At 46.9% G+C, this 24,032-nt stretch overlaps 1 protein-coding gene across 1 annotated transcript in view; it reads left to right on the plus strand.

Moving 5' to 3' along the window:
* LOC146860809 (sperm-specific sodium:proton exchanger-like) overlaps positions 1–24,032 on the plus strand; it is a 5,538,638-nt gene that overhangs the window by 3,953,931 nt on the left and 1,560,675 nt on the right. The window lies entirely within an intron of this gene.

The following is a 24,032-nucleotide window of genomic DNA, read 5'->3' on the forward strand; positions in this document are numbered from 1 at the left end:
TCTCATTTTTGTTGACCTGAGGTCGGCATTCGACCTGGTCCCGCGAGAAAAACTGTGGAAGGTGCTTCTGGCTCTTAATGTCCCCTTGTATCTTTTGGACACTGTCAGCAGACTTCACACGCAAAATTTTGCCCAGGTTAGATGCGGCAAATATGGCGAGCTTTCTTCCCGCTTTTCCGTAAATCGTGGAGTCCGACAGGGATGCGTGCTGGCACCCACATTATTCTGTCAATATATCAATGGGCTCATTAAGCATCTGGAAGGTATTAGGGACATAGATGCGCCCAGACTTGCCACGGGTTTGGTGCCAGCGTTGATGTTCGCTGACGACACTCTCTTGTTATCGCGAACATCAACTGGCATCCAACGTATTCTAGATGGCTTTGTGGATTTCTGCGCAGAAAGAGGCTTAGAGATCAATTTGGCTAAAACCAAATATATGATCCTAAATCCCCCCAAACATACACGGCCAAACCCAGTCCTGAATGGTGTTTACCTTGAGCGGGTAACTACATTCAGTTATCTGGGGATTTTATTACAAGAAAACTTTGGCTGGGGTGGTCAAATTGCCAATTCTGTGCTAAAACTTGCCCAAACCACCGGGGGAATATCCCAAGTATTCAGGGGTTCGGTCTCCAAACCAGTGTCCCCAGCACTAGAAATATATAGGACACAAGTAAGAGCAGCCTCCATATATGGAGCAGAACTGTGGGGCCACTCCAGAATACACAGCCTGATCGGGTCTGAAAACCTATTCGTGAGGAGTCTGTTGGGCCTTCCCTCTAGCTCCCCGTTGACCCCTATCAGGCTGGATTGTGGGTTATTACCCATGGAACAAGTGGTAATGTTGCGTCCATTGATATATTGGAAGAGACTATGGTCTAATGATGAGTTGGGATTTTATCGTGTTGAATTCAAGGGAGTCTGGTCCCAACTAAAGAGCAAGAATATCCCCTGGTTGAGATTCATCAGGGATACTTGCATCAAGATTGGCCTTCCTGAATTATGGACCTCTCCGGAGGTCTCATGCCTGGTTCTACCCAAAGTAAGATTGGTTGAACAGTTTAAAAATTACCATCTTGCGCGTCTGTATGAATGCCCCAAGATCGGCAGGCTGACGGCTGTGTTCCTCCAAATTAAAGATAATTACAGGAGAGAGGAGTTTTTAGATTTGGTCAGTCCGCCGGCCGCAAGGAAGCTTTATTGCCAACTGAGAATGGGCTGTCTTCCGCTCAGGTCATTTACATCTGGCTGGGATGCCAACAATATCACCGCCTGCCCGGCCTGTAGCTATATATTGGAGGATGAAAAACATGTTTTCTTTTTCTGCCCAATATATCTACCCCAAAGGAAACATTGGATTAAGCCCCTATGCAACAATCTTGGTTTCAGAGAATGCGAAAAAGCAATGAGAGTCTTAAAGTATGACACTAAACCCCCGATAGTTTTTGCAGTCTCCCGGTTCCTTAACTCTGTATGGTTACTACGTAGGACATTTTTATAATCAACCATCCTGTTAAATACTTTTCTGTTTTACTTGAATGTACTGCAATATCTTTGAAAAATGAATGGATTGGTTGTGTTTTTTATGTTTTCTTTTACTGTATTATCTATTATGAAATTTCTTGTTGCTTTTATGGTCATAGAACCGAAATAAAGTTTAAAGAAGAAGTATATGGTTTAGCTCGCCCCTAGGGCCTGACGTGTATTTGTGCTACTTTACTGTCATATTTGAAGTGTAACTTATGTGTTTTGACCTCTAGCCTCATAAAGAGACTAGGAGGGTGTGTTTAGGAATAAATACATATATTTTATATATATACCTGGTGTGGTTGTCTTTCATTTAGCCATTCAAGAGATTATAGACTGGTAAAACAAGCTGCTTTACATTCCTTCAAGACTTAGCCTGAAGGCTGCTCTCCATAGCTACCACTAGGATAGCTTTCAATAAAGTCTTTAACCTATCATGAATAAGGTGTTGTTTGGACTGGTACAGGGTGCCTACTATATTTAGTGGACAGCATATACCAGGCCAACTTCTCACACTTCTGGCCACTTTCTGCACCTCTGTTCTTTCTTTCTGCACTTCTCTTGTTTCTTCCTGCACCTCTCTTGCTTCGTTCTGCATCCCTCTTGTCTCTTTATCTCCACCCCTCTTCCCCTCTTCTGCACCTCTGCTCCTTATTTCTGCTCTTCTAATATTTATTCCTGCACCTCTCTTGCTTCTTTCTGCACACCTCTTGCCTCTTTCTCACCACCCCTCATCCCCCTTTCTGTATCTCTCTTGCCTCTTTTTGCACCTCTGTCTCTCCTTTTGCTGCACTTCTTTTGCTTCTTTCTGCATCCCAATTGCCTCTTGCTGCAGCCCTCTTCTCTCTTGGTGTACCTTTCTTGCCTCTGTCTGCATCCCTCATGCCTCTTCCTGCAGCCCGTTTTCCTCTTTCTGTACCTCTCTTGTCTCTTTTTGCTCCTCTCTTTTCTCTTTCTGCACCCCTCTTCCCTTTGTCCAGTTTCATGCCAGAGCAGGGACAGGTAGCCCCTGAACCGATTTGAGCTGGCATATGCACAGAGGAGCCTACTGCTCCCCCAGTGCAGGACTTCAAAGCACTCTAGGAATGCACCCACCCAGCCCCAATACACTAAATCCTGTCTGGAAGGTGGTGACACCTCCCTGTGACAGAATGCCTATTGTTTGGCATCCTCCACTGTGAATTTCGGACACCAGCAGGAGGGCAGCCCAGTGTCTGTGCTGGTGGCATCCATTTTGTGATGCCAGGGCTCTTTCAGATTTCTACCGTATTTCCACAGTAGGTACATGTCTTCCCCTCTAGAAGGGTGGGATCATACTCCCACACCACTTACTGGTGTGGGGATATGATTCAAAGTTGTTTGACACCAAACACAACATGTTTTGATGCAGTCATTCCAAAGTTAGCATTTACCGGGAGGTTATAATGCACTTAAGAGTATATGGTTTAACCGCATTTACAAACAGCCACAGAGAATAGACTCTGCCAGCTGCAGAGGGGCCCTGCTCATGCAGAGGCACCCCCTCACATTGTAAACCAAGCACCCTGCCCTCAGGATTGATAGGGCCTGCCTTAGGGGTGACTGATAGGTTTCTATGTGTGTGTATGGTGAGATATAGGGAACCTATACCTCAGTGAGGAGTGCTAACACTACCTCACCCAGGCTGCAGAAGCAGGCCTGTGGTGTCAGATTTAGTCTGCTTCCCAGGGGTGGCATAACACATGCTTCAGCCCCTGGTAGGCCTGTGAAGTACCTATGCACTACGTACCCAAGGTACCATATACTAGGGGTTCATAAGGTACCACAGTATTCCATCACTAGTGCATCTAAGGTACGAGGTGTCATAGAGCTAGTTCCTCCCTTTCCTTTAGTAGAAGATAGGGAAACCTTGCCATTGCAAATCAGATATCCCTGGACAACGCTCTACAAGAAGAATCCCTTCCCTTCGATGTTCCACTACCTTTGGAAGACACAAGAATCTCCCTTGGAGTTAAGGAGTGACTCCCCTGCTTGGCAGGCACCAAAAACTTTACTGAACAGTCGCAAACTTTCCCACTCCCGCTGGAGTCCGAAGTCCCTGCAGCCCTGGAAGTGGATTTCCTGACTTCTCGACGGCTGTTGTGAGTCCCCAGCAGAGCTGAGGCGAGTGGACCCCACGAGTGATGAGGAACAGCAATACCCGGGTACCGTGCACTATTGTCAAGTGCAACCCCTTCACGACATTCTACAAACTTGTGCATTGGACCACGTGTGGCCCAAACCTCCAGCAGGATTTCTACCAAAAATCAGAGGCCTACCTTGTCCCGAGTGACCGTGGGCTCCTGTTAAGTGAATCCTCATGAGGTGTCTTTGCGATCCCTTGCCTGTTGGCTTGTGGGTCCCCTGAAGACTTTCTCATCAAACCAAAGGGCTCCCCTGGTTGCTCCAGGCCTGCCCTCACTTACCCTTTCTGGGTGAGTCCCTCAGACCTTGCTGGTCTGCACCGCTGACTTTCTTCATTTTCCACGAGACTTGCTGTTGCCAAGGCTTGTTGGTTCCAATGTGGTTGCTGACACCTCAGTAAGCTGCAGACTTTGTGGGGCACTCTAAATCCAGCTCCTGGTCATCGTCGATGCCTCCTGGACCTCGTGGCTGAAGAGTAAAACACCCTTGATCCCCTGAAATGACCCGACTACCATGGGCATCCATCTTCCTGGCCCCGGGTCACTAGCAAGTGACCGTGAACACTGTCCCTTCTGCTTTCAGGTCTTCTTCATCTTGAATCCAGCCTTGGATTCCACCGGACACTTCTCCAGTCTTCACAAGCAGCAAATCTTCTTCGGCTTCCATTGCAAACGACAAGGCGACCCGACACCAAAAGACACCTATGCTCCCGGCTTCCCTGGGTGAGGTAACTCGTGCACTCCGGTGCTCCAGTGTGTGTTGGCCCTCAAATTACTTACCTTGTAAGTGGCTTGCTTGTAGACTCTCCCGAAGTACCCTAAAACTTTAAAATTCCAACGGGGACTTGCTCCATTGAAATCAATAGTGGACCCGTGGCTGTGTTCTCACACTGCACGCGTCTCCCGTGGGTCTTTTACTTACCTGCCATGGGTGGATTAGTGAAGCCCCAGTGATTCTACAGGCCCTAGGCCTTGTCCCCTTGCAAGTCGACATTCCTAAACCTCTTTTTTAGTGTATGGTCTGGTACGCCCCTAGGGCTCCAGCCATATTTGTGCTTAATGTATTGTGAAACGTTGACATTTGAATGTGTACCTGGCTTCTAATCTCATAAACAGATTAGTAGAGTGTGTCTAGTAATAAATACATATATATTTGATATATATACCTGTGTGGTGTCCTTTCATTTGGTAATTCAATAGATTATAAGGTAAAACAAGCGGCTTTACATTCCTCTGAGACGTAGCCTGAAGGCTGCTCTCCACAGCTACCACTAGGATAGCTTTCTTTAAAAGGTAGACTTAACCTATCTACCATAAGAGTCGAATTGGACTGGTGCAAGATGGCCACTATAACTAGTGACCAGCGTATGCCAGGCCAACTTCTCACATTGGTGGGCAGCGTGTGGGATTACAGCTTGCCATTGTTTTACCAGAAGATCTCTATTTGAATTACTAACTGAAAACCACTAAAGGTACTCAAGGTACATATAAAGTCAAGCTTAGTATCAATAAGTTCTACTGAACTTAGAGCTGTTTTGTGAAGGGATAGCACACCCGTGCTACAGCTCAAGCTAGGTTCAGTAGGCCACAAACTAGTGTAGGTAGTACAACACTGCACAACACTAGAATGTCCTTAAAAGGTGGAGCCAGTGGGTCCACCAAGCCTCAGTACAAGGACATGGCCTACACTGTCTTGAAGGCCATGTGTGTTGAAAGACACCTGAAGCTAGGACGGAGTCCCTCAGCCCAACACCTGATAGATCTGTTAGTAGCAGATGATCTTAGACTGGCTATAGGAGCTAGTGGATCTGGATCAGTGGGTGGGTCAATCATAGTCTCTGGGTCTGATGATGAAAATCAAGATGACCTGGAGTCTGTGATTGAAGGGCCAGACTCAGAAAGGTCTGAACAGGACAGAGGAATTCTCCCTAAGAGAGTTGACAGAGTGGAAGAGAGGCCTAGGTCCCTATCAAGGGAATCTAACCACTCATATCACTCTGACAAGGATTCTGTCCATCAGAGGAACTCATACTTCCATAGAGAGACCTCCTCTGAAAGAAGGTACAAGAGGCTCCAGTATGAGGAGGCTAGGCTTACCCTCAGAACCAGGCAATTGGCCTTAGATAGAGAAGCCTTTGAGCTCCAGTGAGCTTCTAGAAAAGAGGGGTTAGATACCCCTGGTGGCAGCAACAATGTCCCTAGAGGTAGAGAATACATTCCAGACCATAGGAGCCTGTCCAAGGTTGTTCCTCCCTACCAGAGTGGGGATGATATCCACAAATGGATAACTGCTATGGAGAGGGCTGTAAAGTTCAACAGGTCCCCCAGAAACAGTGGGCAGCAATCTTGTGGCTCTCCTTTTCTGATAAAGGTAGAGACAAGCTCCTCACTGTTAGAGAGGAGGATGCTAATGACTATGAAGCCCTGAAGAGTGCATTAATAGATGGGTTTGGCTTAACCACTGAACAGTAAAGGTTGAAGTTCAGAGATACCCAGAAAGCACAGACTCAGGATTGAACTGACTTTGTTGATTGTGCAACCAAGGCTCTAGAAGGTTGGCTGGTTGGTAGTAGAGTTACTGATTTTATAGGATTGTATAATCTTATCATGAGAGAACAGATCCTTAATAATTGCCCAAACCAGTTGTTGCATCAGTACCTGGTGGACTCTGATCTGACCTCTCCCCAAGAATTGGGAAAGAAGGCAGACAAATGGGTCAGAACCAGGGTGAGGCAGAAAACCCAGAACCAAGGGGGTGACACCAAGAAGCAAGATCCTAAAGGCTCAGATAAAGGTGGGGATAAGTCAAAAGACCAGAAGTCTTCACAAGGGCCCCAAAAATCTGCATCTGGTGGGGATTCAGTCTACAAAGGGAAAAGGCCAAAAGAAGCCCTGGTGCAAATTCTGTAAACAGAAAGGGCACTGGACTTCTGATTGTACCAAGTCCAAAGACCAAACCACCACAACTCCAGCCCCTAAGGCAGCTGTTCCCCCTAGTTCAGCCACTGGTGGAGGTGGTACTCAGAATAAGGGTGTAGTAGGGTTGACCCTGGGTTCTGACGTGGACTCTGACCTAGTCAGAGTAACCACTCAGGCATTGCTGGTTTGTGATGGAGACATTGATATGTCCTTCCTAGTGAGCCCCAGTAATCTGGGCAAATACAAACAGCAGCCTTTAATTAATGGCAAACAGGCTTTGGCATTCAGGGACACAGGTGCTAGTGTCACCATGGTGGCAGAGGATCATGTGGACCCTGGGCAGATCATCCTGGGTGAAATGTACCAGGTTACCAATCCAAGCAATGTGAGGACCAACCATAGACTGGCAGTTGTGAATTTCTCCTGGGGAGGGGTAACTGGCCTCAAGAAGGTAGTATGAATGTCTATTGGGCAATGATCTAGAGACTTCAGCCTGGTCTGAAGTGGAGTTATGGACTCATGCTGAGATGTTGGGCATACCTGCAGAGGTATTTGCTGTGACCAGATCACAGGCCAGAATACATCAAACTGAACCAGCTCTGGATCCTGAAACTATGGACCAGCAGCTTCCCAAGAGGAGGAGCAGTAGGGTTAAGGCAGTGCCTTCCTCTCTGTCTTAGATCTGAGATTCTCCTCCTGAGAGAGGAGAAGCAGATCCTGAAGAAAGAACTGCCCCAGAGGGACTTGAGCCTGATCAGGTTAAGTTATTGGGGGCAGGGGTACCTTCCAGGGAAGATCTGAGTAAGGAGCAACAGTGCTGCCCCTCTCTTGAACCCCTCAGACAGCAGGCTGCTGCTGAGGCTGCTGGGAGTGCTAGTAGGTCCCATAACGTTTATTGGGATGAGGGACTCCTATATTCTGAGGCTAGAGAACCTACCCCTGGAGCCACCAGGAGGTTGGTAATACCTCAGACGTTTAGGGGGTTCCTCTTGACCCTAGCACATGACATCCCTTTAGCAGGACACTTGGGCCAAAACAAGACCTGGGACAGGCTTGTTCCACATTTTCTTTGGCCACACATGTCTGAGGACACAAAGGAGTTTTGTTGCTCCTGTGTCACTTGCCAAGCCAGTGGCAAGTCAGGTGGCCAGTGGCAAGTCAGGTGGCACAACAAAGGCCCCCCTGATACCACTACCTGTGGTGGGGGTTCCCTTTGAAAGGGTAGGGATTGACATTGTTGGTCCCCTTGACCCTCAAACTGCATCTGGTCACAGATGTATCGTGGTGGTAGTGGATCATGCCACCAGATACCCAGAGGAAATTCCCCTGAGGACCACCACAGCCCCTGCGAAGAGCCCTCGTTGGAGTTTTCTCCAGAGTGGGTTTCCCAAAGGAGGTTATCTCTGACAGAGATACAAACTTCATGTCAGGATATTTGAAAGCAGTGTGGAAGGAGTGTCGTGTAACTTATAAGTTCACCACCCCTATCACCCACAATGCAATGGGTTGGTTGAGCGTTTCAACGAAACCCTTAAGGGAATGATTAAAGGACTGACAGAGAAGCTTAGGCGGAAATGGGACCTTCTTCTTCCCTGCCTTCTGTTTGCATACAGAGACGTTCCACAGAAGGGGGTTGGTTACAGCCCATTTGGACTTCTGTTTGGAGACCCTGTAAGAGGTCCATTATGTTTGGTAAAAGAGGGCTGGGAGTTACCTCTCAAACCCCCCAAACAGGATGTGAAGGACTATGTACTTGGTCTCCGCTCCAGGATGGCCGAATACATGAAGAAGGCAACCAAAAACCTGGAGGCCAGCCAAGAATTACAAAAAGCTTGGCATGACCAAAAGGCTGTGCTGACTGTGTACCAGTCAGGACAGAAAGTGTGTGTGTTGGAGCCTGTGGCCCCAGCAGCCCTCCAAGACAAATGGAGTGGCCCCGGTACAATAGTTGAGCAAAAGGGAGAAGTCACCTATCTGGTGAATCTTGGAACTCCCAGGAGCCCCCTGAGGGTGCTCCATGTCAACAGATTGAGAAAATATGTGGGCAGGGCTGACATGGGCTTGCTCATGGCAACTGATGAGGAACAGGAGGAGGAGATTGACCCTCTCCCTGACCTGCTCTCACAGAACCCTGATGATGGGTCAGTAGATGGTGTTGCTTTGGCAAGCAGCCTCACTGACCATCAGCAAACTGAGTGCAGACAAGTTCTGCAGCATTACAGACATATGTTTAGCCTGACCCCTAGTCAGACTACCTGGTGCACCCATGAGGTGGACACTGGGGACAGTCTGCCTGTCAAGAGCAAAATCTACAGGCAACCTGACCATGTCAGGGACTGTATCAGGACTGAAGTCCAGAAAATGTTGGAGTTAGGTGTGATTGAGCCTTAAGATAGCCCATGGGCTAGTCCAGTAGTCCTTGTACCCAAGCCTCATACCCAGGGTGACAAAAAAGAAATGAGGATTTGCGTAGACTACAGAGGCCTCAATGCAGTCACCAGGACTGATGCCTATCCTATACTAAGGGCAGATGAGCTGAATGATACTTTGGCGTCAGCCAAGTATCTGAGTACATTTGACCTAACAGCTGGCTACTGGCAGATCAGGTTAGCTAATGATGCAAAAGCCAAAACAGCATTTTCGACCCCTAGTGTTGCAGGGATTCTGCTTATGCACAGAACTATGCGCAGGAAACCAGGACCTCAGAGAATTGTGGTGTACCAGAAACTCCCCTCAGAACTAAGAACCCCTATCCGACTAGCTTAGTGTCACATTCGTTATCCGAGATTAGGCTCGGCGGTCCCAATGTATAGACAACCCAGAACAAGTGACTTAGATACTCTCAGGAGTGGTGGGAACCCAAAATACCCGTTGGTAGCTATATATCAGTCCACAACAGAATAACAAAGACACGGTAAAAGTTTAAAGAGTTTATTTTATAAACCTCGCGTCCTAAGATGCAGTACTTTGGCTAACACAAGCAGACAAATGGTTAGGATCAGCACCATCAGCATTGTTACAATACCATAGAAAATGAAAGGAGCAATCATAATAATAATGACCGTGGAAAACAACCACCCTCCTTTCTCTAGCAGCTAATAAGGTATTATTAGACTAATAGAAGGTCTCTTAGGCTTGCATGGGGGACCCCATACCCTATATGTAACCATAGTCTGCAAACATAGTTATTATGTTATCCACACGAGCAAGGTGTGGAAGCAACTCGTCGTCCGTTAGGTAGATGTCATCTACATACGAATATGCTTCCGGGTCAATCATCTCCAAAAGTGAGACCACACGAGCAGCAAAGACCCCAGGGCTGTTTTTATAGCCCATTGGGAGCCTCTTGAACCATTTTTGTTTGCCACCCGAGGTAAACGCCGTCCACTCATAGCTATGAGGAGACAGGTTATGGCTATAAAAGCCATTGGAGATGTCAAGAATAGTTTTAAAACGTTTTCTCACAAGACTATCGACGAGAGCCGAACTGTGTGTATTCTGTACCGCACACGTCCGGCAGTGCAAATTTAAGTGCCGGTAATCCAAAACTAGGCGGTACGATCCATCAGGCTTCGTCACAGTAAATAAAGGATTATTCATGGGTGACACACATGTTTCAATTACTCCCTGATATTCCAATTGCTCAAGGATGGACGCGACGTGAGAACGGGCTTCGCGACGCATGGGGTATTGGGGTTGTGGCTGGGGCTCTGACCGCAATGGAATCTTATGATTGGGAGAAAATTTGTCCCAGCCAACCTGAGTACGGTACAACGCAGGCGCAAGCACCTGCGCCCACTCCCCGGCTAAACTGTTAGAATGTTCCAATGGCACAGTGTGCCCAAAGGAAGGGAGGATTACCACCTCCCCTCTAGGAGCCTCCAACACGAAAGCCGAGGGCCAATCAGCCTCCGCCAAAAGTATATCATAGGTGGAGGTTAGATGATCCCAAAATACCACCTTAATTTTACGCTGTATGTCACCTTCAATTAAAAGGGTAATTTTAAACATTCTTTCAGGGGGACCTATGCGAGTATCAGCAGTTTCAACACTTACAAATGTATTAGTTGCTGTCGCCGCCAGAAACGGACGCAGCGCTTGTCGCACTATTGTAACTTCCGCCGTGCTGTCTAGCAGCGTTAGTGCCCATGTCTGGTTCAGAAGCTGTGTCCGTACCATCTGAGGCATATCTCGCAGTCAGTACAGCAACTTTCTTCTTTTGAAACGGGGGTCTTTGACGTGCAGACTCGTCCTGTTTGCCTTTACCGTCAGTCTGACGGGGCTGCTCACGACCTTGAGCACCCTTTCCCTTTCCACGATCTCCGCCACCGGATTGATAAGCCGATGTTTCCTGTGAAGAACGAGGAGAGCGTTGTTCAGGAACCTGAAATCTATCAGGTGACTTTATATTAGAACGATCGCGCAAATCATAAGTGCGTTCACTCTGTGTCTGCACCGGTGATGCAGAACGAGACCTCCGTTTCTCTTGCTGCTTCCCCTGTTTCTTAGCTCGCCAACTTTGTTTCGGAAAGTTGGGCTTTTCGTCTTTTGTAGACGAACTCACTTTAGGCTGCTGTACTGCAGTCGGAATGACCACGGTGGGTTTCACACCCAAGGCGCTACGACCCACCATTCTGTAGGCTTTCGCTATAACTTTAGCGAACTCCTTTGGCCTGTCGCCAGGATCCACAAGTGCCATCATATTGCACACCTGGAATTGCATGGCATCTCCTTTGAGGTTGCCCATAACCATGGAACTAACCACATCGAAGCTATCGACAAGCCTCAATCCCAACTCAATCGCTGCCTCGGCACCATGATTGTCTTGGACCTTCTTGATGACCGAGGGCAGTACAGACATAGACGGAGTGCCGTAGCACTTCGCATAGGTCGCAGCAAAGACCTTGCCCCAATTGTCACAGTCGACAATATCCGGGACCAGGTCCTTAGGTAATGTTATAGTGAGGATCCTGTGTTTATCCACAGGAGAAGTATTGGTAAACACGGCTTCAAATTGATCAAATTTTTCAGCAAGCCAGTAAGGGAATTCATCCCTCTGCTGGGGGCGCTTGCCGACAACCGAGTTAACCATAACTGGACTTATGACCGTCGCATGATGGTCAGTCGTGTGTCCCGCAACCGCAGGTGCCCCCACCTGCACATTGTGAGACACGTAATGCACTAACGCCCTATGGACCGTAATCAGGGCAGTGTGTAGCACTCGTAACTCCGCCACCGCCACAGTCATGTAGCGGGGATGGGGTGCATAACCGGCTAGCACCGGCCATGTGGCCCCTGCAATTGACAACGGGCCCATTCTCGCCGGTGCTACCACATGGGGGAGGGCGCCATTAAACCAAATAGTATGCTGCCAGGCACTAAGGGGAATTTCAAGTGTCCGATAAGGGGCATAGGCAGCAGGCATCGCGGTGTGAGTATAATCGTGGAACAAATTGTCGTTTGCATACACTTTGTCAAACGTCACCCAAGAGTAGAACAACTCATACGGGAACGCCGCATCAGCGCCCACTACTAAAATAACAGCCAAGCCATCATCCGGGACGCCATAGATCCTCAAATGTGCGGTCAGGGGAACCCTGCTATGCGCGGCAACGTTGACCGCCATCAGGACACTTGAAAGAACAACGAAAAGCTATACTGTAGCACTGGGGTTCAGAAAAAGAAAACCTTTTTAATTATCAAGCTTGAAAGAACCTTTAGTCGAAACCTAGGTAGGTTAAGCCGTCACTCACGTTATCCGGAAACTAGAGTGAGGGCGTTGTGGACTAATAAAAGTACTACTAAGGCGTTTCAGATCAAAAGACCAAACGTTAGGTGCGCCATGTTGCAGGGATTCTGCTTATGCACAGAACTATGCGCAGGAAACCAGGACCTCAGAGAATTGTGGTGTACCAGAAACTCCCCATAGAACTAAGAACCCCTATCCGACTAGCTTAGTGTCACATTCGTTATCCGAGATTTGGCTCGGCGGTCCCAATGTATAGACAACCCAGAACAAGCGACTTAGAGGCATATCAACAACAACCGGCGATAATTATCGCTCAGCGCTCTTAGCGTGAGGATAATTATCGCTGGCTAGCGTGAATTTTTATCGCTGAGATAGCGTGCTATTAGCAACGCTTATCTCAATAGCGATAAAAATCTACACGCTAACAGGCTAACGTGAGATTATCGCTGGAAACCCAGCGATAATCACACGTTACCTTGTTGATAGGGACAGGAAAACTTAGCCATGATATCCTCCTTCCATAGGATATCATGGCTAAGTCTGAAAATTAGCAGACGTAAAAAAGCAGCGTTAACCGTGGTTAGCGCTGCTTTTTTTGTCTCTAACAGGGTTAGCGACATTCTTGATAATAGGATAAATGTCGCTTAGCGACATTTCTCCTATTATTTTACTCTGGAACGCCCCCTTTGCATCTCATTAGAGATGCAAGGTGAAGCGTAGAGTAAAAGGGTGCTAACATGCAAATTTGCGTGTTAGCAACCTGTTGTTGATAGGGTGCTAGTTTTATCTCTGCTTTTTTGGCTTTTAAAGCCAAAAAAGCAGAGATAAAGCCCTTGTTGATATGCCCCTTAGATACTCTCAGGAGTGGTGGGAACCCAAAATACCCGTTGGTAGCTATGTATCAGTCCACAACAGAATAACAAAGACACGGTAAAAGTTTAAAGAGTTTATTTTATAAACCTCGCGTCCTAAGATGCAGTACTTTGGCTAACACAAGCAGACAAATGGTTAGGATCAGCATCATCAGCATTGTTACAATACCATAGAAAATGAAAGGAGCAATCATAATAATAATGACTGTGGAACACAACCACCCTCCTTTATCTAGCAGCTAATAAGGTATTATTAGACTAATAGAAGGTCTCTTAGGCTTGCATGGGGGACCCCATACCTTATAGATCAGCTTAGTGGAATCACATCACAGGTTTAGCTAGGCTCTCTCCTGCATCAGCTCTTCGTTTCGAATGTAACAGAAAACATACTGCTCTGTAATATTAAAGGGCTCGTCTTTCAGGTATTGGCAGCTGTATGTATGTTATGGCTAAAAAGTGGTACGATCAACCTGAACACAACAACCTGCCCTGTCTAGTGACCCAGACTCGTTCCTTACACGGTGTACAGACCAAGGTCACTGCTCGCTGTTAAAGATGTTAAACAACAGACGGTTCTCATGTGAAGCAAAGTCGAGTCAGCAGTTCTCGAATGAATAACATGCAACAACAGTGTCGTGTGCAAAAGCAGCAGAAGCAGCAAGCTGGCTTTCTAACAGCCATCGAGGTTATGCTAACTTAGCGTTGTACATAGGGCGTGGTTAACCCACACTACACTAGTGGGCACTACCACTTTGTGGTGATGCCCTTTGGATTGAAAAATGCACCTGCCACTTTTCAGAGTTGGTGAACAAAGTTCTGGCAGGGATGGAAACTTATTGCTCAGCATATGCTCAGATGATATTGCTGTCTTTAGTTCCTCCTGGCAGGATCACCTGGTACACCTCAAAAATGTTTTGGAGGCTCTGCAGAAAGCATGCCCCACTATCAAGGCCACTAAGTGCCAGATAGGGCAGAGTCAGGTTGTGTACCTGGGCCACCTTGTAGGTGGGGGGCAGGTTCAGCCTTTACAGAGCAAAATCCAAACCATAATGGAATGGGCTGCTCCAACCACCCAGACACAGGTGAGAGCCTTCTTAGGCCTGACTGGGTACTATAGGAGGTTTATGAAGGGATATGGATCTATAGTGACCCCCTTGAATAATCTTGCTGCAAAGAAAATGCCAAAAAAAAGGTTCAGTGTAAAACCAGCTGTCAGAAGGTATTTGAAGACCTAAAGCAGGCCATGTGCAATGCTCCCATTTTACAGAGTCCAGACTACATCAAAAAGTTCATTGTCCAAACAGATGCTTCTGAGCTGGGTGTGGGAGCTGTACTGTCTCAACTGAATGATGAAGGTCAAGACCAGCCAGTAGCTTTTATTAGCAGAAGGCTGACCACTAGAGAGAAATGTTGGTCAGCTATAGAGAGGGAGGCCTTTGCTGTGGTGTGGGCCCCGAAGAAGCTGTGACCATACTTGTTTGGCACTCACTTCATAGTTCAGACTGACCACAAGCCCCTCCTATGTCTTAAACAGATGAAAGGTGAAAACCCAAAACTTTTAAGGTGGTCCATTTCCCTACAGGGGATGGACTATAGAGTGGAACATAGACCTGGGACCCAACATGCCGATGCAGATGGACTCTCAAGGTATGTCCACTTAGAACACAAAGACTCAACTGGTCAAGGTTTAGTGTCCCTGCGTTTGTGGGGGGGTTGTGTAGGAGAGTAGGATTGCCTCTTATGTTGTTCCCACTTTTTTTCTGATGTTTACACTGGTTTTTGGCTATAGTCTGGCTGGGACCCTGCTAACCAGGGCCCCAGCCTCTCTGTTCTCTCTAAACAACATGTAGTGCATATTAGGCGCACTAGTGATTGGATACTGTGGTGCCTTATGAGTCCCTAGTATATGGTACCTTAGGTACCAAGGGCATAGGTACTTCACAGGCCTACCAGGGGCTGAAACATGTATTATGCCACCCCTAGGAAGCAGACTAAATCTGACACCACAGGCCTGCTACTGCAGCCTGTGTGAGGTGGTGCTAGCACTCCTCACTGAGATATAGGTTCCCTATATCTCTTCTGCACAGACATTTAAACCTATCAGCCACCCCTAAGGCAGTCCCTATCAATCCTGAGGGCAGGGTGCTTGGTTTCCATGTGAGGGGGTGCCTGTGCCTGAGCAGGGCCCCTCTGCAGCTCTCAGAGTCCATTCTCTGGGGCTGTTTGTGAATGCGGTCAGACCATATACACTTAAGTGCATTATAACCTTACGGTAAATGCTAACTTTGCAATGGCTGCATCAAAACATGTTGTGTTTGTTGTCAAACGCTTTGGAATCATACCCCCACACCAGTAACTGGTGTGGGAGTATGATCCCACCCTTCTAAAGGGGTAGACATGTACCTACTGTGGAAACGCGGTAGAATCCTGAAGAGCCCTGGCATCAAAAAATAGATGCCACCAGTCACGGACACTGGGCTGCCCTCCTGCTGATGACCGAAACTCGCAGTGGAGGAAGCCCAACAATAGATATCCTGTCACAGGGAGGTGTGACTACCTCCCAGACAGGGTTTAGTGTACTGGGGCTGGGTGGGTGCACTTCTAGAGTGCTTTGAAGCCCTGCACTGGGGGAGCAGTAGGCTCCTCTGTGCATACACCAGTTCAAACCGGCTCAGGGGCTACCTGCCCCTGCTCTGGCGTGAAACTGGACAAAGGGAAGTGGGTGTAGCCACCCACTCCCCTGACCCTTCCATAGGTGGGGTCATAGAGCTAGTCCCTCCCTTCCTTTCAGTATAAGTTAGGGAACCCTTGCCATTGCAAACTAGATACCCCTGGACGACACTCTGAAGAAGAATCCTGGACCTTCAATGTTCCACTACCTCTGGAAGACTGAAGAATCTCCCTTGGAGTCAAGGAGTGACTGCCCTGCTTGGCAGGCACCAAAACTTACAATCTACGGTCGCAAACTCCAGCGCTCCCACTGGAGCCTGAAGTCCCTGCAGCCCAGGAAGAGGATTTCCTGACTTCTCCAAGGCCATCGTGAGTCCCCAGCGACGCTGAGACAATTGGACCCCACAAGTGACGAGGAACTGCAATCCCTGGGTATCATGCACTATTTTTGAGTGCAACCCCTTCACGACACTCTACGAACCTGTGCATTGGGCCACATGTGGTCCAAGCCTCTAGCAGGGATCCCTCGAAAGATCAGAGGCCTACCCCGTCCCGAGTGACTGTGGGCCCCTGTTGAGTGGATCCTCCTGAGGCGTCTCCGCGATCCCTTGCCAGTTAGCTTGTGGGTCCCCTGAAGACTTTTCTACAATTCTACAGGGCTCCCCTCGTTGCTCCAGGCCTGCCCTGACTTACCCTTGCTTGATGAGTCCCTCAGACCTTGCTGGTCTGCTCTGCTGACTTTTCATCCTTTCCACAAGACTTGCTGTTACCAAGGCTTGTTGGCTGCACTCGGGCCGTCGACACTGCAGTAAACTGCAGACTTCGTGCGACACGCCGAATCCAGCTCCTGGTTGTTGTCGACGCCTCGTGGACCTTGTGCCTGAAGAGTCAAGACACCTGTGAACTACCTGAAAACACCCGACGACTGTGGGCATCCAGCTTCCTGGCCCCGGGTCACTGCCAAGTGACTTTGAACACTGTCCCCTCTGCTTTCAGGTCTTCCTTCTTCTGAATCCAGGCTTGGATTCCCCCGGACACTTCTTCTGTCTTCACAAGCAGCAAGTCTTTATTGGCTCCCATTGAAAACGACGCCGCGACCCGATACCAAAAGACACCTATGCACCCGGCGTCCCTGGGTGAGGTAACTCCAGCACTACGGTGCTCCTGTGGATGTTGGCTCTAGTACTACTTACCCTTTAAGTTACTTGCTTTTAGACTCTCCCGAAGTATCCCTAAACTCTTAATTTCCAACCGCGACTTGCACCATTGAAGTCAACGAGGATTTGCGGCTGTGTTAACACACTGCATGCGTCTCCTGTGGGTCCTTTACTTACCTGCCTTGGGTGGTTTCATGAGGCCCCTGTGCTTCTGAAGGCCCTAGGCCTTGTCCCTTTGCAAGTCGTTATCGCTAAGTCTCTTTTTTAGTATATGGTTTGGTACGCCCCTAGGGCCTCAGCCATATTTGTGCTTAACTTATTGTGAAACGTTGACATTTGAATGTGTACCTGGCTTCTAATCTCATAAAGAGATTAGTAGAGTGAGTCTAGTAATAAATACATATATATTTGATATATATACCTGTGTGGTGTCCTTTCATTTGGTAATTCAAGAGACTATAAGGTCAAACAAGCTGCTTTACATTCCTCTAAAGACTTAGCCTGAAGGCTACTCTCCACAGCTACCACTAGGATAGCTTTCTTTAAAGGTTGTCTTAAACCTACTACCATAAGAGTCGAATTGTACTGGTGCAAGGTGTCCACTTTAACTAGTGAAAAGCATATACCAGGCCAACTTTTCACACCATCTGATGCTTCTTTTGTTTCTTTCTTTACGTGTCTTGTTTCTTTCTGCACCCCTTTGCCATTTTCTCTATCCCTCTTCCACCTTCTGCATCTCCTTTGATTCCTTCTACACTTCTCCTGCCCCTTTCTGAACCCATCTTGCCTCTTCCTGCACCGATGTTGTTTCTTTCTGTACCCCTCTTCCCTCTTTCTATATCACTCTTGCCTCTTTCTGCACCTTTGTTCCTTCTTTCTGCACTTCTCTTGTTTTTTCTTGCAGCGCTCTTGCTTCTTTCTGCACTTCTTGTTTCTTCCTGCAGCTCTCTTGCTTCTTTCTGCACCTCTCTTGCCTTTTTCTCCATCACTCTTCTCCCTTTCTCTACCCCTCATCCCCCTCTCTGCATCTCTGTTGCTTCTTTCTGCAAATCTCATGCCTCTTTCTGCACCCATCTTGTGTCTTTCTGCCCCTCTATTGCATCTTTTATTTCTTTCTGTACCTGTCTTGCTTCTTTCTGCATCCCTATTGCCTCTTTCTCCACCCTTCTTCCCCATTTGCATCTCTGTTGCTTCCTTCTGCACTACTCTTGCCTCTTTCTGCACCCATATTGCCTATTTCTACACCTACATTGCTTCTTTCTGCACTTTTTTTTCCACCTCTCTTGCTCCTTTCTGCACCCCTCTTACCTCTTTCTCAACCCCTTTTTTCTACAGCTCTGTTGCTATTTTCTGCACTTCTCTTGCCACTTTCTGCACACATCTTGCATCTTCTGAACCTCTGTTGCTTCTTTCTGTGCTTCTCTAGCTTATTTCTGTACCTCTCTTGCTTCTTTCTGCACCCCTCTTGCCTCTTTCTGCACCCCTATTCCTTATCCCTCTTGCCTCTTTTTGCACCTCTGTTCCTTCTTCTTGCACTTCTTTTGTTTCTTTCTGAAACTCTCTTGCTTCTTTCTGCAACCCTCTTGCCTCTTTCTCTCCACCCCGTGGCCCCATTTCTATATCTCTGTTGCTTCTTTCTGCACTTTTCTTGCCTCTTTCTGCACCCCTCTTCCCTCTTTCTATATCCGTCTTGCCTCTTTCTGCACCTCTGTTCCTTCTTTCTGCACTTCTTATGTTTCTTCCTGCAGCTCTCTTGCTTCTTTCTGCACCTCTCTTGCCTTTTCCTCCATCACTCTTCTCCCTTTCTCTACCCCTCATCCCCCTCTCTGCATCTCTGTTGCTTCTTTCTGCAAATCTCATGCGTCTTTCTGCACCCATCTTTCCTCTTTCTGCCCCTCTGTTGCTTCTTTTATTTCTTTCTGCACCTGTCTTGCTTCTTTATGCATCCCTCTTGCTTCTTTCTCCACCCTTCTTCCCCGTTTGCATCTCTGTTGCTTCCTTGTGCACTACTCTTGCCTCTTTCTGCACCCATGTTGCCTATTTCTACACCTACGTTGCTTCTTTCTGCACTTTTTTTTTCTACACCTCTCTTGCTTCTTTCTGCACCCCTCTTACCACTTTCTCGACCCCTCTATCCCTTTTCTGTGAGCAGTTGGCCTGGTATATGCTGTCCACTATTTATAGTGGGCACCCTGTATCAGTCTAAACAACCCCTTATTGGTTATAGGTTAAAGACAACCTTTATTGAAAGTTATCCTAGTGGTAGCTATGGAGTGCAGCCTTCAGGCTAAGTCTTGAAGGAATGTAAAGCAGCGTGTTTTACTAGTCTATAATCTCTTGAGTGCCTAAATGAAATATATCCACACCAGGTATATATATAAAATATATGTATTTATTACTAAACACAACAAACAAAGGAAAGGTGGTAGGGAGTCTCTGCGCAGGGAAGTGATATTCGTAGTAAAAGTAAATATCCTATTAGAACTACTGCTTCAAGGTCAACCATACGCCGACCACCCCACGTCGTAAAATATGGGCAAAACCCACTTCACTGTTACTTAGAAAGAGGTAAACCGAGCAAAACAGCTCTTATATCTGGGGGTCAAATAAAGTCCAAATGTCCGTTCTGTGTTTGTTTCTTCTCCTTTAATTCAATCTTGTCACATATATTTCCTGTTCCTGTAAATATTCTTCAAGCTATTTCCTTCAAGCCAATTACTAAACACACCCTCCTAGTCTCTTTATGAGACTAGAGGTCAAAACACATAAGTTACACTTCAAATATTACAGTAAAATAGCACAAATACACATCAGGCCCTAGGAGCGAGCCAAACCATATACTAAAATAGTGGTATAAGAACCACGACTTAACTAGACACAAGGCCTAGAGCCTGTAGAATCGCTGGGACCCCAAGGAACCACCAAAGGTAGTGAACCAGGGGACCCACGGGGGCCGTGTGCAGTGTATGAACACAGCCGCTAGCTCACGTTAGCTTCTATGGGGAAAGACGCAGTTAGATTTTTAAAGATGTGGGATACTTAGACTTGAGTCAGGACCAAACCCTTTGGGACTTAGGAAGTTCTAGGGTCAACACCCACGGGAGCACTGGAGTACTTGTGTTACCTCACCCAGGGAAGACTGGTGCATAGGTATCAAATAGTGTCAGGTCGCGTCGTCGATTTCAATGGAAGCTGGCGAAGTGCTGCTGCCTGGAAGATGCGAAGTGTTTCCGGAGAGATCCAAGCCTGGATCAAAGATGAGAAGAACCTGAAAGCATAGGGGACAGTGTCTGGGTCACTAGCTAGTGACCAGGAAGGCGATAGGCAGATGTCCACCGATGTCGGGTGATTTCAGGTGAAGAAGGTGAAGCTTGACTCTTCAGCCACGAGGACCAGGAGGCGTCGAGGACTACCAGGAGCTGGATTCGACCTGCCCCACAAAGGATGTCGAGTGCTGCAGCATCGGTGCCCGGATTGGGCACAACAAGCCTTGGCAACAGCAACCCACGCAGAAACGAGAAAGATGCTTCAGTGCAGACCAGCAAAGTTTGTGGAACTCACCACTTGATGGGGCATCAGGGCACGTCTGGAGCAACCAGAGAAGCCCAAGGAAATTCAAAGTTACCCCCTCAGGGACCCACCAGTCGACGGACCAGGGATCTCGGGGTGATTCGTCAAGCGGGGGACGTAATATCTGACGTCATCAGCAGAGGATTGCGGTCGCGTGAGTTATAGTTGCCTGCAGTAACTATAACGGGGGAATTTCATTGGTTTTTTATGAGTGAAATGTCCAGCTAACTATAACATGTGTGAAACCTATGGTTTTTTAAGTGAATATATATATATATATATATATATATACATATATATGTATGTATATATATATTCACTTAAAAAACCATAGGTTTCACACATGTTATAGTTAGCTGGACATTTCACTCATAAAAAACCAATGAAATTCCCCCGTTATAGTTACTGCAGGCAACTATAACTCACGCGACCGTAATCCTCTGCTGATGCTAATACTGTATTTAGACACTTATTTACCCATGTCTTCTTCCATTAATCTTTAGCTATACATATATTACAAATATTTATTTTTCAGAAAGACACATATGTCATCAGTGATGTAATATCTGACGTCATCAGCAGAGGATTGCGGTCGCGTGAGTTATAGTTGCCTGCAGTAACTATAACGGGGGAATTTCATTGGTTTTTTATGAGTGAAATGTCCAGCTAACTATAACATGTGTGAAACCTATGGTTTTTTAAGTGAATTTGCAAGGTTTTTTAAATGCTAATTCCTAACTATAACGTGTGTGAAACCTATGGTTTTTTCAGTGAATTTGTACGGTTTTTTAAATGCTAATTTATTTATGTATTATTTTTTTTATATATTTATTTTACAATAAACTACGTATTAAAAATTATTATTTTTTTTTGTTTTGGTTTTCACCCTGCGAATTATTTTTTTTTTTTTGGAAATTTTTTTTTTTTTTTGTGTTTTTCAGGGTGCGCGCACTGTGCGCGCACCCCCGCGATTTAAAAAAAAAAAAAAAAATGTTTTGCCTTCGGGGTCCTTCAGGGACCCCCTGACAAAGGCTAGGGGGTCAGGAACTCTCTACCCTGCCCCCTTTTCACGTTCGCCACCTTCCTTTTTCACTCTCGCACTGAAAACAAACAAAATGGCGGCCGACACTTCCTGATTTCGACCGATTCGAACGTTGACTAACATGTAACCACCAATCAGAATTACGCTCGCGCACGTTAGGGTGCTCGCACGGTGCTCGCACGGTGCGCGCACCCTGCGCGCATATAGATATATATATGCTTTTAAATGCTATTTTCTCCGGAAATACTGAACAGATTTACACCAGACCTGCAAAAGGCACTTCCTTGACCTTATGGCTACCTCTCTGCCAAATTTCAAGTAATTCTGTTCAGCCGTTCGGGCTGTAGCTGTGTCTAAAGGTCCTATGGAAAAATGCATGGGAAAAACGCGTTTTGGGACCCCCCTTTTATCTCAGCCCCCGCTTGACGAATCCCCCCGAGACTTTCAGGGTAGGAGCGGAGCGTAGCGCCCCACCTATTTTGAAAAATTCGCGAGGATTCGTCGACCAGCGCCAAAGTTATTCAAAATAGAATGTTGCGGATTTCCTATGGAAACGTGGTCCTAACTATAACTACCTACTGGCGACCGCCAGTAGGTAATATATACATACATATATATATATATATATATATATATATATATATATATAGTGATATAGGTAACCTATAGTAAGGGGTGGAGGCACCACCTTTCCCAGGCTGCAGTAGGAGACCTGTGGTGACATTTTGGGTGGCTTTCCAGGGGTGGCATAATACATGCTTCAGCCCTTGGTATGCCTCTGGGGTACCTATGCCCTGGGTACATAGTATACCATATACTAGGGACTCACAAGTGTACCTCAGGATCCTTTCTGTGGTGTACCTAAAGTACTTGCAATCAATTTAGACATAAAGCAGCTAGGCGGGGGCCCTGAATAACAGGGTCACAGCCAGAATAAAGTAAAAAAACAGTGAAACACCAGCAAAAAGTGGGGGTAAACATGTGAAGCAGACCCTATTCTCCTACATTTTCTACATTTCTGTTGCTACTTTCTGTACTTCTCTTGCCTCTTTCTGCACACATCTTGCCTCTTCTGAACCTCTGTTGCTTCTTTCTGTGCTTCTCTAGCTTATTTCGGTACCTCTCTGGCTTCTTTCTGCACCCCTCTTCTTTCTTCCGTATCCCTCTTGCCTCTTTCTGCACCTCTGTTCCTTCTTTTTGCACTTCTTTTGTTTCTTCCTGCACCTCTCTTGCTTCTTTCTGCACCCCTCTTGCCTCTTTCTCTCCACCCCTTTTCTGCATCTCTGCTCCTTCTGTCTGCACTTCTCTTGTCTCTTTCTACACCTCTGTTCCTTCTTTCTGCACTTCTTATGTTTCTTCTTGCAGCTCTCTTGCTTCTTTCATCTTTCCTCTTGCCTCTTTCTCATCACTCTTCCCCCTTTCTCCACCCCTCTCTGCATCTGTTGCCTCTTTCTGCAATTCTTTTGCCTCTTTCAGCACCCATCTTGCCTTTTTCTGCTCCTCTGCTGCTTCTTTTATTCCTTTCTGTACCTGTCTTGGTTCTTTCTGCACCCTTCTTGCCTCTGTCTCCGCCCTTCTTCCCCCTTCCGCATCTCTGTTGCTTCCTTCTGCACTTCTCCTGCCTCTTTCTGCACCCATCTTGCCTATTTCTGCACCTACATTGGTTCTTTCTGCACTCCTTCTGTTTTTTTCTCCACCTCTATTGCTTCTTTCTGCACCCCCCTTACCCCTCTCTCGACCCCTCTACCCCTTTTCTACATCGCTGTTGCTATTTTCTGCACTTCTCTTGCCTCTTTCTGCACACATATTGCCTCTTGTTTTTTCTTGCAGCGCTCTTGCTTCTTTCTGCACTTCTTGTTTCTTCCTGCAGCTCTCTTGCTTCTTTCTGCACCTCTCTTGCCTTTTTCTCCATCACTCATCTCCCTTTCTCTACCCCTCATCCCCCTCTCTGCATCTCTGTTGCTTCTTTCTGCAAATCTCATGCCTCCTTCTGCACCCATCTTGTGTCTTTCTGCCCCTCTATTGCATCTTTTATTTCTTTCTGTACCTGTCTTGCTTCTTTCTGCATCCCTATTGCCTCTTTCTCCACCCTTCTTCCCCATTTGCATCTCTGTTGCTTCCTTCTGCACTACTCTTGCCTCTTTCTGCACCCATATTCCCTATTTCTACACCTACGTTGCTTCTTTCTGTACTTTTTTCTCCACCTCTCTTGCTCCTTTCTGCACCCCTCTTACCTCTTTCTCAACCCCTTTTTTCTACAGCTCTGTTGCTATTTTCTGCACTTCTCTTGCCTCTTTCTGCACACATCTTGCATCTTCTGAACCTCTGTTGCTTCTTTCTGTGCTTCTCTAGCTTATTTCC

The sequence above is a fragment of the Triturus cristatus genome, chromosome 3_1 (genome assembly GCF_964204655.1).
Source record: "Triturus cristatus chromosome 3_1, aTriCri1.1, whole genome shotgun sequence".
NCBI classification, from domain to species: Eukaryota; Metazoa; Chordata; class Amphibia; order Caudata; family Salamandridae; genus Triturus; species Triturus cristatus.